The following is a 13,503-nucleotide window of genomic DNA, read 5'->3' as shown; positions in this document are numbered from 1 at the left end:
TGGGTTTCTTAATGGGATTCCTCACCTGCATCTTTTTCTGCATGCGGACTCGCACAGTTACCGCATCATTACCTGCACAGTCGCCATACTCCATTTGCTTCTCTAGGTTCCTGTACACACACACACATATATATGTGTGTGTGTGTGTGTGTGTGTGTGATATATGGGATCGCACCATCACTGCGTAACCATTGCACAGTCGTTGCAATATTTGTTGTCTTGTGGTGGAGGAAGGAGAGAAGAGGGAGACTCGGCCTTCTGTGGTTCTGCTTTAGTTTCTGCCTGTAGAAGCTTTCACTTCTTTGGAGCTGTATATATAATATATATATATATATATGTTGACTGTCTTGTAGCTTGTGTTTGTTCCACTACTCTGCATGCATATGTACATGGCAGGTAACTCTCACGGTTTGTAACGTCACTTCATGTGTGTGTGTGTGTATACACACACACACACACACACACACACACACACATACATACACACACACACACACACACACACACATATTGTCACGTTAGCTTGTTTGTGAGGTCACTTCATGTGTGCGTGTGTGTGTGTGTATTGATTGTCTCATCCTCGTGCGTATACATATATAAAATATGTAATGTGTGTATCCCACTGATGGATTTCTTTGTTGTGATGCTGGGAATTCCTTTTTTTTTTTTTTTTTTTTTTTTGTGTGTGGGAAGGCAAAGCATGATGCTAGGACCTTCATGAAGCTTCCAAAGGTGTGGTAGTTGTTGGCAGAGTGGGCAGGATTGCGGGTGTACATGTGCTTTCTGCTGCCTAGTGTTTGTGCAAGAGACTACGACGAGACTCCGCTGTGTAGTGCCTTTTGATCACAGTTTTCCCTCGGTGGTGCATTGTCATATGGTGCTGTGCAAAGGACTGCAGCGGGGCTTCGCTGTGTAAAGCCTTTTGGTCACAGTTTTCCTTTGGTGTTGATGTTGCCATGCGGTGCGAGAAATTACTTCGTAATTGTTGCGGGGTTGCGTAGTGCGATTACGTGACATTTTGGTTTTCTTTGCCACTGTAGCATGTCTTGAAGGACCGTTCTGTGGCTGCCCTCTTTACCGTGCTGCTCAAGTTTTGTGGCTGATTTTGCTTTGTTGCGGTCATGGTATTTTTCAAGTGTTTTAAGAGCAACACCATCACCATTCTTGCGAAGGAAAGTGATTCGCAAGATAGGGGAACAACATTGAAGCTTTACGCACCACTGACTGGCCCTAAGGTGCTTGCTCTTCTTGCAAAACACAACTCCATGCATATTAAGTCGTGGTCTTCTGAAGTATCTTGGGAGGTGGCAGACTTTGTTCGATCAAATACGGAGAAGAAGGCGTGCATATTAAGGATTCTTATCTTGAACCCTTCACACCATGCTCGTGACAATCATCCGGCTTCGTATAAGCTTCTTGGTGATCACATCCGCAGCAGAGCTGTGGCTTGGAATGATACCTTGTCGACTACCGGAGAAGCTGTTTTTGCTGAGTCTTATTGGGAGTGGCTTGAAGATGTCTTGGGCCGATCTAAACAAGTGCTTACTAGCATGGGCCTTTACCATGTCGTGTACGCATCTTTGTTCAGTTATGATCTCCATCCTTCCATCCTTCATGCGTTCTTCGAGCATTGGCGTTCAGCGACTAACATGCTTCATACGGCTCAAGGAGAGATGTCAATTTCACTTTGGGATCTCCATAAGATAGGGGGCTTGCCAATCCAAGGTAAGTTTTATGATGAGGTCGTTCCTAGTGCGTAGGAACTTTCTCTCTGCAATAGCCGAGGATTGCCTGCGAGTTATCGCTGTTTGTTTTGGGCATATCATAAGCTTTCCCAAGATGCTTGGGCAAATCAGGTGTGAAGATTTTGAAGGAAAAATTTTGTCCTAGCTAAGAACATGTAAGAACATTTGAATACATAGGCATACTAATAACACTTTAAAGTAGGCATGCATTCAAAAACAATTCATAAAACCCATGACTTTCAAAGCCTAGTATATGGTGAACCATAAGACTCTTTAACAATATTAAAGAGAATAAGAATTTAGAGATTCTTTACCCTTGAAGCTCATCCTTGATTACACAAGGGATTCACCCAAGTGGAGGGCCTTCAAGTCACCTCCTTGCTCCTTGGATCTTCCTTGTGATTTCCTCCCTTTTAGTGCTCCTTTTCTTCTTTGAGGATTTGAGGATTTGTTCTCCAAAAACACCAAAGGTTTGGTGTCTCTAAGTCTCCACACCAAAGATGTAGTGTGAAGATGAAATGGATGACTTAGGGAAGAAGAAGATTGCTAGATGTTCCTCCCCTAAGTGGCCGGCCTCTATGTAGAAAATGAGAGAATATGTTTCACCCAAATTCAATTAGAAAACCCTAATGTGAAACAAAGCTATAATGTTGATTTTATACTTCATTTCATGTGAGTGGCAAACTTGTAATTAATACAAGTTTGCTACCCCTCACCCTTATGGCCGGCCATATGTTGTTATTGGGCTTAATTGCTCATTTTGTTTTAGTTGTCATACAACTTAAACATAATGGGTCTTGTGGACCAAAACGTTTTTTGTGCCCCGAAGCCCAAAACTAACTTAAACGCCCAATACGAACGTTTCATATAATTAATTAACTATTTAATTAATCTTGACCATTCTTCAATTAAACCATTTAATTGCTTATCCATTTCATATAATTTCTTCACTTATATCCTTACTCGGTGTACGATCCATTAGGTTCCAATTAGAGAGGTAGTGGGCGATGTTACTCTTAACGATCGATTGTGAATTGAAACCACATTCCAATTCTCCCTTAAAATTAGTGTTTGCTAATCTTTAGGGCTTCCACAAACCATGGGTGACGCCTAGCAACATGTCATGGTTACCCAAGCTAAGTAGAAGTGGTTGGAGAACCTATCCAGTTACAACTACAATGCAATACGGTCCTTCTCTAATACAATACTCTTAATCACATTGTTTAAGTGATAGTTTGTTTCATGTCTACTATCCAATGTGATACTTCTCTATATGATTCAATTGAATAAGATTTGGAACAAACTTCCTTAGTCATATTCATATGCTTTGGCCAAAGACTCTCGAATCATATCTTAGAGTATTCTCCTTCCACCATGGAAGGTTAGAGATCCCTTGTTGTGCATTCATATGCCTACATGACTAGATAGCTTGACCCCAACAATGCCGTGGACACTCCAATGGAATGCCGTTGACATAATCAAAGATCAAGGACCTAACCATTAGACATCAATGATGCCTCAGGTCAAAGGACTACTTTGCATATTTCAACTATTGAGTTCTCACATGACATGTATGTTCGAACTCTCGTTTGATCGTTGTTCAGTGTACTCGATTACTCTTTCGAGCACCTATGTGTTTGCCTTAGTGTCCAACACCAAATGACTTGAGACTAGTTCATACTCACGCTTGAGTCGACATAACACATACTAACCTTAGCGGATTGTCAATGCCCAATTGGCAATCCTATGGCTAGGAACGTTTTAGGAATGAACATAAGAGAAAGGTCCTGTTAATTTAACTGACTTAAATCACTTGTCTCTTAGATCAAATACATTCCTTGGATTCCCTTATTGCTTAAACACAAGATACTATAAATAGTGATTAACAATAAGCTTTGCCCTCTATTAAACATATAAAAGTTTAACACAATAAGTATTCCAAAAAGCTATTACATCAAATGAGTGGCTTTGTGGGCATACTTCCAACAGATTTCTTCATGGATCCGCTTTTGGTATTGGGAGGACACAAGGTACAAGAAGTCCTTGAAGAAAAGAGGTTGCAACAAAACCACTAAGCCAAAGGGAGACCCATATCCGTCCGGTGCTATTGGTTCAGCTAGGCGCCGCTCCCCTGCCAAGTTGAGAGCGTTTGAGGACCTTGGCATAGCATCAGAGCATGTGGAAGAATCTTACCTAGCTGCTTTCTTAGCTTGTTGGCTTTGTAAGTTTGTTTTTCCAATAGGCGACGTCAACTTTGTTCGTCCTGGGGTTTTCAAAGTTGCTAGCAAGATGGCTGCAGGTGAATCTTTTAGTCTTGCTATCCCGGTCTTGGCCAACATTTATAACGGCTTAAGTTTTGTTTCAAACTCGGCAAGCGCTGAAGATTGTGCTGCGGTTCTTCCCTACCACTATGTGTATGGTTGGTTGGATGAGTACTTCGGCACTCATTTTTCATTTTCAACTTTAGACAAGTCGGGGCCTTTGATGACGAAGTATTCTAGCGTGCTTTCTTCAAAGAGCCTCGATGATTCCCAGGCGCAAGCGCTGTTTAGAAGTTGTGAAGGCTTGAAGATGGACCATCTGACGACAATTAGCTCGGTGCGGCGAGGCATCATGGATGATTCGCATCTTCGCTTCTCGGACTTGTCTTACCTTATAAGTCTTCGCTCGAGGTATGCTTCTTTGCGGCAAGAAGACCGATGCATTGTTCAGCCGTATAGTCCCCACCGTTTCAGCAGGCAATTTGGTTTTGTCCAAAATGTGCTTGGCAAGCTGAAGGAAAAAAACCAATTAGAATCCTTGCAAGCCGTGTATATGCATTGGAAGTCTTGTACCCGTGCATGTACAAATACTTCTATCACCCTGCCGGCCAAAGACGAGTTTAAGAGTAATCCAGTGACCCGTGCTTATGTAAGTTGGTGGTCAAAGGTACGTTATGAAAACTTGGGGATGGCAAGTGGCACCAATTCTTCTCATTCACGCCTTGATGTATTAAGGGGGGGTTGTTCTGTGGTTCCTACACAACTGATACCTTTTGATTGCGCGAATGCTGCTACTTTGCAAGATAGATCAGTGGTTTTAGTTCCTCAATGCCCACGCTTGTCTTCTCAACATCTGGATGTATCTGAAGAGGCCGGTGATGAAGTTGATTCGCATGAAGATGGACTTGTTTTGCGGCAGCATCAACAAGTTTTAAACAAGCGACGACTTGAAGGCGCTCAGGTCGACAGCGATGTCAATTTTCTTCATAAGAAGAAAGAAGTGTTTAGGCTCCCTCAACTCGATGGCAATGTATCGTTTGAGAAAGATGTATGCATTTTCTTCTCTCTTATGACTTCTTCTGCTTTCATCGTTCTAGCTTTTGTTTCTAACAGCTTTCTTTGTTTTCTTTAGGTTGGGCCTTCTTGATCTTTTGACTTGGCAACCACATGCATTTATTCTTATACGGAGATACTATTTGGAGGCGACCTACCTACAGGCGGGGAGATTGGGGATCCGCTTGGTACAAAGCTTGTTCCAAATCTGTCAAGTTTCCCAAGTTTGCCGTGTGTAGGTAGAGGTATGCAAGAGCACGTCATGCATTCAATACCTTTGCCAGCTAGCTATGAGATCTCTCTAAGAGGGCCAAACCTTAGTGGTACTGAGGAGCTTATTCGTCGCATGAATCTTCGTGCGGCAATGGATATAAAGAGCCATATTGAGGGGAGGATTTCAAAATGCCTGTTGGAGGACCTTGTGTTGCTTAAGGAGGATTTGTCGAAGCTTGTTTCTGCAATTGACAATCTTAACGTTGATTCTTCATCCTTGAAGATCAAGATTGTTGAACTTATGGCCGCCTCAACTGAGTATTCTTCTTTACGTGCTATTTCCTCGAAGAAGTTGAGTCCAGATGTTAGAGCTCACCAGCTTACAGCAATAGACTTGTCACTAACCCAAGTCCGGTCTTTTCAGCAAGCTGCTTCGGGAGATTATCACGCCACAGAGACTTCTTTAGCTTCTGTCTAGGTACGTTTAGATACGTTGATACGAGAGCAAGAATAGCTGGGCATCGAAGCATCACGACTTGAAAGTGTTCTCGGGGAGCAGAGAGCTACACTTCCTCAATGCCAAGAGGAGATTTCACGCCTAGAACAAGAGAAAGGCATGGCTATGGAGTTGCCCATCTTGTCTCTCACCGAGGTAGAGACTTTGAAGACTTTGGAAGGCTTGCTTGAAGATCGCCTCCGTAGTTTTAGGGACATAGTTTTCGAGTAGTGTTTTCTGCCTTCCTTTTTTTTAATTTTTGTAATCAGACTTTTTTCTTTAAAGAAATAAAGTGTTTGCATTCTTGAATTTGCTCTTTATTCTTCAAAGTGTTTGTGTTTTTGTTGATGATGTGACTGCACTTGAAGTTTTGAAGTTTCAAGTTACCTACGTACCTTTGGTTGAGGAGGGATCAAGTCATGATGTAGTTCAAATGCGTAATGGTCTTTTTTTTTTTTTTTTTATGATTTTAATTGTGATTTTGATGATGATTTTGCCATACACAGTTTATGCTCTTTCGGGCCAGGAGCAAGGTGCATTTGTTTTAGGGGTAGTAGCACTTCAAAAATCTGCTGTTGATGGGGCCGATCTTCAAGCTGTCTTCTGCCATGATTAAGTAGGCGTCGTTGGTGTAGACCTCTTGCACTACGTATGGTCCATCCCACTTTGATGTGAACTTGCTTTTTGTCTTGTGAGTTGTGATGATAGGCCTACGCAATGCCAGTACGAGATCTCCGGCTTGGAGAGACCTTGGGCGGACCTTCTTGTTGAACGCCTTGGGTAGCCATGCTTGGTAACATTCCAAGTGTTGTTGAGCTTCGAGCCTTCTTTCATCTAGCGCTTCCAACTCTTGAAGGCACAACTTTGCATTTTCTTCATCAGTCAAGCCTTCTTGTATAGCCATCCTTAGTGAGGGGATTTGACTTTCGAGCGGTAGAACAACTTCCACGTCATATACGAGAGAATAAGGCGTAGCTTGGGTGGGAGTCCTATGTGTAGTCCTATATGCCCAAAGTGCTTCACTTATTCTTTCATGCCAGTCCCTCTTTGTTCGGCCGACTACCTTTTTCAAGAGGTTGCACATTGTCTTGTTGAATGCTTCTGCGAGGCCGTTGGCCAGAGCATGATACATGGAAGACTTGTGCTGCTTGTACTTGTATTTGTCGCATAGCTCGTCCATGAGTTGATTGGAGAACTGCTTTCCATTATCAGCCAACTTGAAGAAGTAATCTGTTACAGCTAGGATGTAAGCTTCTCCTGCAGATGACTTTGGTGTAATTGGTCCTACAACGTCCAATCCCCATGCGTCGAACGACCATGAAGCAACTGTAGGGTGTAATGGTTCAGGCGGTTGATGTATGAAGTTGGCGTGGAATTAGCAAGCTTGGCACCTTTTGGCGTGTTCCAGGCAGTCCTTCACCATGCTCGGCCAGTAGTAACCCATTCTTTTGAGCTGGAAATGTAGCTTTGGTCCAAACTGATGCGCCCCACACACACCTGAATGTGCTTCTTCCATGGCTTGATTGGCTTCTTCCTCACCTGCGCATCTCAGGAGCTCTCCTTCAAAAGAGCGTCGGTAGAGTGTTCCTTTGTGGTAAAGGAATCGGGGTGCTCGTCGATGTATTTCGGAACGGTGTCTAAGATCATCTGGAAGCTTTCCGTGCTCTAAGTAGTCAATCAGCGGCTGTCTCCACTCTTCAGTGTCGACCAGAAGTACTAAGATGACATTTGTATCATCCAGTAACATTTCAGTAACGAGCGGGATCACCGTCTTTGGCAAACTGGCACGTCTGCAGCTTCATCTTTTCCTAGTGTCATACTCGAGGCTAGATTGGTGAGAGCGTCTGCCATTTGATTTTCCTTTCTTGGCACAAGTTCTAGTGTCATAACCTCGAACTTTTGTAGCAGTTGAGTTGCCAGTCGGAAGTATGGGACGAGATCATCTTTCCTCACCTGATATTCAGTTAAGAGTTGATTGATTATGAGCTTGGAGTCGCCATATACCTCAAGAGCTGTGATTTCCATGTTGATCGCCATTTAGAGCCCGATGATCAATGCTTGGTACTCAGCAACATTGTTGGAGCATAGCTTACTCAGTTAGAAGGAGTAAGGTAGTATTTGCCTTTGTAGCGACATGAATACTACTCATGCCCCCGCTCCGTCTGCTCGTGCGGATCCGTCGAAGAACATTGCCCATGTCGAAAAGATATCGATGTAGAACACCTCATCGTCAGGCAAGTCGTCTGAGATTTTCCAATCAACCGGGATTGGCTGATTAGCAAGGAAGTTTGCTAGCGCTTGTCCCTTGACGACTTTAGCTGGAAAGTAGATGATCTCATATTGATTCAGAAGCAAAGCCCATTTAGCGAGTCACCCTATCAAGACTGGCTTGGACATGACGTATTTGACAGGGTCATCTTTAGCAACCAGGTGGATAGTGTAAGCATGCATGTAATGTTTGAGCTTCTGAATGGCAAACACCAAAGCGAGGCACATCTTTTCTATTGGGGAATAGTTCAACTGAGCGCCGGTGAGAGTTCGACTGAGGTAGTAAAGTGCCCCTTCTTTCTGGGATTCATTCTCTTGTGCCAAGAGTGCTCTGATTGAACTTTCCTGCGCAGCAATATATAATATGAGAGGTTTCCCTGGCACAGGTGCCCCCAGGACAGGTGGACTTGACAAATATTTCTTTATGCTTTCAAAAGCATTATGGCATGCTTCGTCCCATACGAATGGAACATCTTTCTTCATAAGGCGACTAAACAGTTGACAACGCCCTGCGAGGTTGGAGATGAAGCGTCTAATGAAGGCTAGCCATCCTTGTAGACTTTTCAGCTTCTGCAAGTTTCTTGGCTCGGGCATGCTTTGAATGGCCTTGATCTTTAATTGGTCCACTTCAATACCACGATGCTTGACGATGAAGCCGAGGAACCTTCCAGAGGTGACGCCAAATGCACACTTTAATGAGTTCATCTTGAGGTTGTATTTTTGCAGCCTTTCAAACACTATTCGTAGATCCTTCAAGTGGTCTGATCTTTTCTTTGTCTTGACCACCACATCATCTACGTAACATTCTACGTTTTTGTGTAGCATGTCATTGAAGATTTTCTGCATTGCACGATGATACGTAGCTCCAGCGTTCTTCAGACCAAAGGGCATCACCTTGTAGCAGTAGATACCTTTTGGAGTGCGAAAGGCTATTAGTTCCTCTTCTTTGAGGGCCATGCCAATTTGATTGTACCCAGAAGAGCTATCCATGAATGATAATGCCTAATGGCTAGTGGTTGCATCCACCATGATTTCAATGATTGGCAAGGGGAAGTCGTCATTTGGGTAAGCATCGTTGAAGTCCCGGAAATCTACGTAAACACGTATTTATCCTGATTTCTTTAAGGACAATGACGATGTTGGAGATCCACTTGGGGTATTACACTTCTCGAATAAAGCCTGCTTTGATTAGCTTGTCGATCTTGACCTCGATTTGTGGGATAAGCTCGGATCGATAGCATCTTTGAGTTTGCTTTATCGGTCGCGTTCCAGGCTTGACTGCAAGATGATGAACAACGATGATAGGGTCCAGGCCGAGCATTTCTTTGTAGGTCCAAGCAAAGACGTCTTTGTACTCTAATAACAGCTGATAATACTCCTTTATCTCATTCGTACTTAATAATGCACTTACGAAGATAGTCTTTGGTTCCTCGCTTGTGCCTAAGTTGAGTTCCTTGAGATCATCAACCGTGGCTTACCCCCTATTTTCGAGCCGTGGTGGTGCAGCAGTGACATCTTCCTCGGGGATTTCGTCTTCTTTGCCTTCTTGAATCGTGATGTGGAAGACATCTTGGACCTCCTCTTCAGTGCTGTCTTCTCGAGCTTGTTGGCATGAGGATTGTCCGGTGTGGATGATAGTACGCCTTCTTACTTTCAATGGTCCATTTGTGTCAACCTCTAAGATTGCTTAGCGCTTCATCCTTGAAGGAATCAAGCTTCGAACGTCGCCTTTTTCTGCTAACCCGTCGAGCTTTTCTTCCTTTGGTGTTGTCTTCCTCTTTCTAGAAGGCTTCTCATTATCTTCAAATCTTTCCGAAGCTGACCGTCGCGGAGGAAAGTTAACTGTCTTGCTTGTTTCTTAGGTTTTGACAACCTTCCGAAAACAGAGCTTTGGGATGTTGACACATTAAGCCTCTTGAAGACGGAAGTTCGATCTTGATCGCCAATGTGATTAAGCACTGAAATTCTGGGTCTTGAACGGCTCATCCTATCAAAGACTGACGTCAGAGGGGTGGGTTTGGGCTCTTCTTGGTCTTGTTCAATGCTCACACTGACATATTGAGCGCTAGTGTTTTTCACTTTGTTTGAAATCATCACGGGTGCATTTGGTGTAAAGCCAAGTCTAGCTTTGTTGTTGTCAACCCCGTAACCATGCTCCTTCAACTTCCTTTGAGTCTTGGTGAGGTTACCTTCTTTGTCGCTGACGGTGTTTGAAACCTTCTTTCCATGATTAGAAGAGGAAACGAAGTCATACCCAGCCTTCGACATGAGTTTGTACGCGTTTGGATCAAAACCTTCCTCGGTCCTCTTGGTTGGAAGAAAGCTTAACTCCACCCCTTTTGGTAAAGCTTTTATGAAGCCTTGTGGTAGTCTTGTAACCTTAGCACCACCTAGCTATGTCAGAGGCAAAACTGCATTCGTTTTGAGCAACTTCACATTATCCTTGTGCCACTGTGTATCGGTTTTTCTTACTCCAGTTTCGAATGGAGATTGACCATTCTTTCTTCTTGACATCGGGATGTACCAGAATATGGGTGTGTTCGGTCCTTTTGAAGGCATCCTACTCCCTTTGGTTGTTGCATGTTTAGCAAGCTCGTCATCGTCTTTGCTTGAAGATGGCACGGCTTGCTCTTTTTGCTTTTTAGGTATACCTTGCTACTCCTGCTTTTTAGGTGCTACTTTGCTCGTGGATCTGATCTCTTCTGGGGGCACCATGTCTTCTTCCATGTAGAACTTGGCGTCTGCAAAGTGTGATTCGGCTTCGGTGAATGGCTTAGTGTCGCCTTGGATCACCTTCACTCCTTCTCGGTAAAATTTTAAGCATTGGTGAAGGGTGGATGGTACTACCCCATTTGCGTGGATCCAAGGTCTTCCTAAGAGCAAGCTGTAGGAAGTTCTTGCATCAATCACGTGGAATATCGTGCTTGATTTGAGCTCACCAATGGTCATCTCCACTCGGATCATGCCCATCGCCCTTTGTCCTCCCTGGTTAAAACCCTGGATCAGCAGACGGCTTAGGGATAATTCATCTACCATGATGCCGATTGTGGTCATTGTTGATTTTGGCATGATGTTTATGACCGACCCACCATCTACAAGCATGTGATAGGAGCATATTCATGCGACTTAATTAGCTTATTCTCGTGCATTTATGTTGTGTTTCCTTATTTATTTTAGTGTTTAAAGTCACTTTTGTGTATTTTCAGATTATAAGGCCAAAGTGTGCAAGAAGATGCAAATTGGAGTCTTTTGGAGCAAAAGAGGAATGAATGAGTTGAAGACTTGAAGAAACGATGAATTCCTACTCCAACGAGGATTCCTACTCCAACAAGGATTCCTACTTGAAGTAGGAAAGTTAACCCTAGGTTTCCCGTTTTGGTAACCTTTCCTAATCTTAAACGTCCGTATTTTCTAGCCACTTTGAAGGCCTTGTAGGCACTTTAGGACACAAAACAAAGGCCCTAGCCCCTTAAACGCCTTTTGTCGTGGCCTTTTCCCTTCTCCCCTTCCCTTGCCGTGCAAGGGGGGGCAATTTGGTCCTAGGTTATGCACTTAAAACACATGCTCTTGCCTAAACTAAACCCTAGCCGCACCTTGCAGCCATTTCCCTTTTAATTTCTGATTTAATTTCCTAATTCTAGAAGCCTTTGATTTAATTTTAATTAACCAAAATAAGCTAGGGTTTTGTTTTCTGAAACCATATATATTTTAAACCCTAGCCGCACCCTAGACACTCACTTTTCATTCATTCTATTCATCATTCAGCCACAAAACAACTCAGCCGCACCCTTTGGACACCTTAGGGCATTCTTCATTCATTCATTCTTCATCCTCCTTGTCAGCCGCAGCCACTACCAACCCTAAAACCTTTTCAGCCGCAACTTCCATCCATTGCAGCCACCTCCCATCTCTGCCGCAACCATCTCCACCCTTCCAGCCACCATTCCCACCTCCTTGCCGCACCACCATATCCCCATAAATCCATTCCCAACCCAGAAAATCATCCAAACTCACCCTAAAACCCTCTCTGCCACAGCAAGAAGAAGAAGAAAGAGGAGCTTGAAACGCGCAGAAATTCAAAGTGGATTCGTTGGGCGTTCTAGGTGTAATCAATCTTTTGTTCTTTATGTTTAATTTCAATTTTGTTTCTCTTTCTGTGAACATGAGAGGCTAAATCCCTAGTTAGCTAGGGGGTGATTCAAAACCATGTTTATGCTTGCAATATAAATTGATTACCTTTGGTTGGAATTTCATGAGTTGTGGATTCAATTTGATTAACTGCTTGATTGATAACTTATTTGTGTATGTTTATTGAGAGTGCACGCTTAGTTTTCATGCATGAATATGATGCTAGAATATAAGTGAGTTTCACCTAATAGTTACAAACTTATATTCACAAGTAGTGGAGGTCACTTATAAACAATCACGTTAAATGAATTCTTGGCACTAGTTTCATGCTCATCATAGTAACGAATGCCTCGTCAACACTTATAGTTTTCATGTTGCTTAATGATCTTTGATTGTATCTTTATTGTGCTTTTCACGTAAAGGACTTTTGGAGAATGTTTTGAATTGTGTATGCGCTGTCCCATCCAATTCATTAACTTAAGGAGAACTTGAAGGTTAATTTAAGCGAACCTAATTAACCCGGGGTGTTGAGTTTCATGATTCATCGAAAGACCAACTGAAAATCATCTTGTATGCAAGTGTGACATGTGTGGAGAAGAACCTTCTAGCTAGCATTCCATCCATATTTTCATCAAATTCATATTTACATTCTGTCTTTATTACAATCTGTGCATTTTGTTTAATTTTGTCAAAAACTAAATCCCCCTTCACTTTAGTGTTCAATTTAGTTAGAAAGTGTCTTAGTTTGTGTTTCTAAGTGTTTTGATTCAATTTATCACCCAAATTCATCCAAATTAGTGTAAGTGCTCAAAACTGCCCAGATTGTGTTTTTAAAGCAGTTTTGAGTCTTTTGGTTTGTTTTAGTGTTTTAAGTGTTTAGTTTTGCATCCTTTGAGTCTAGTTTAGTGTTTTAAACTTTGTTTTACGTTTTTGAGTCAGTTTTCAAGTGATTTAGCAATCCCTCCTAATCCCCGGTTAAGAACGATCCCTACTTATACATATACTACAATTGTCAAAAGAGGGTTTTAATTTGTGTGCTTATATATTTCGCATCAGCATGCGGTGGACTTTGTGTTCCCTTACGTACCCTGAGATGAAGAAAGGACAGTTGTAAGGCTTTGATCCCAGCAGTAAGTCTTCATCAGTGAAGTTAATTGCATCATGGGCGGCACAACATGCGGCTAAGGCTTCAAGTCTTCGTCGTTGCCTTCTTGCACTTCGTGGTCGCCCGGACTTGCCAAGACTGTTGCTAGTGCTCTTCGCATCTTTTTTGGCAATTGTAGCACTTCCTCGATGCCAAAGTGTGTTGGCAGACCTTCTTCAGGTGTGAGGGTCTTTT

This window comes from Pyrus communis, chromosome 16, assembly GCF_041283825.1.
Source record: "Pyrus communis isolate YQ-2024b chromosome 16, ASM4128382v1, whole genome shotgun sequence".
Classification (NCBI taxonomy): domain Eukaryota; kingdom Viridiplantae; phylum Streptophyta; class Magnoliopsida; order Rosales; family Rosaceae; genus Pyrus; species Pyrus communis.
The sequence above is the reverse complement of the archived record's forward strand: the minus strand, read 5'-3'. Positions refer to the sequence as shown.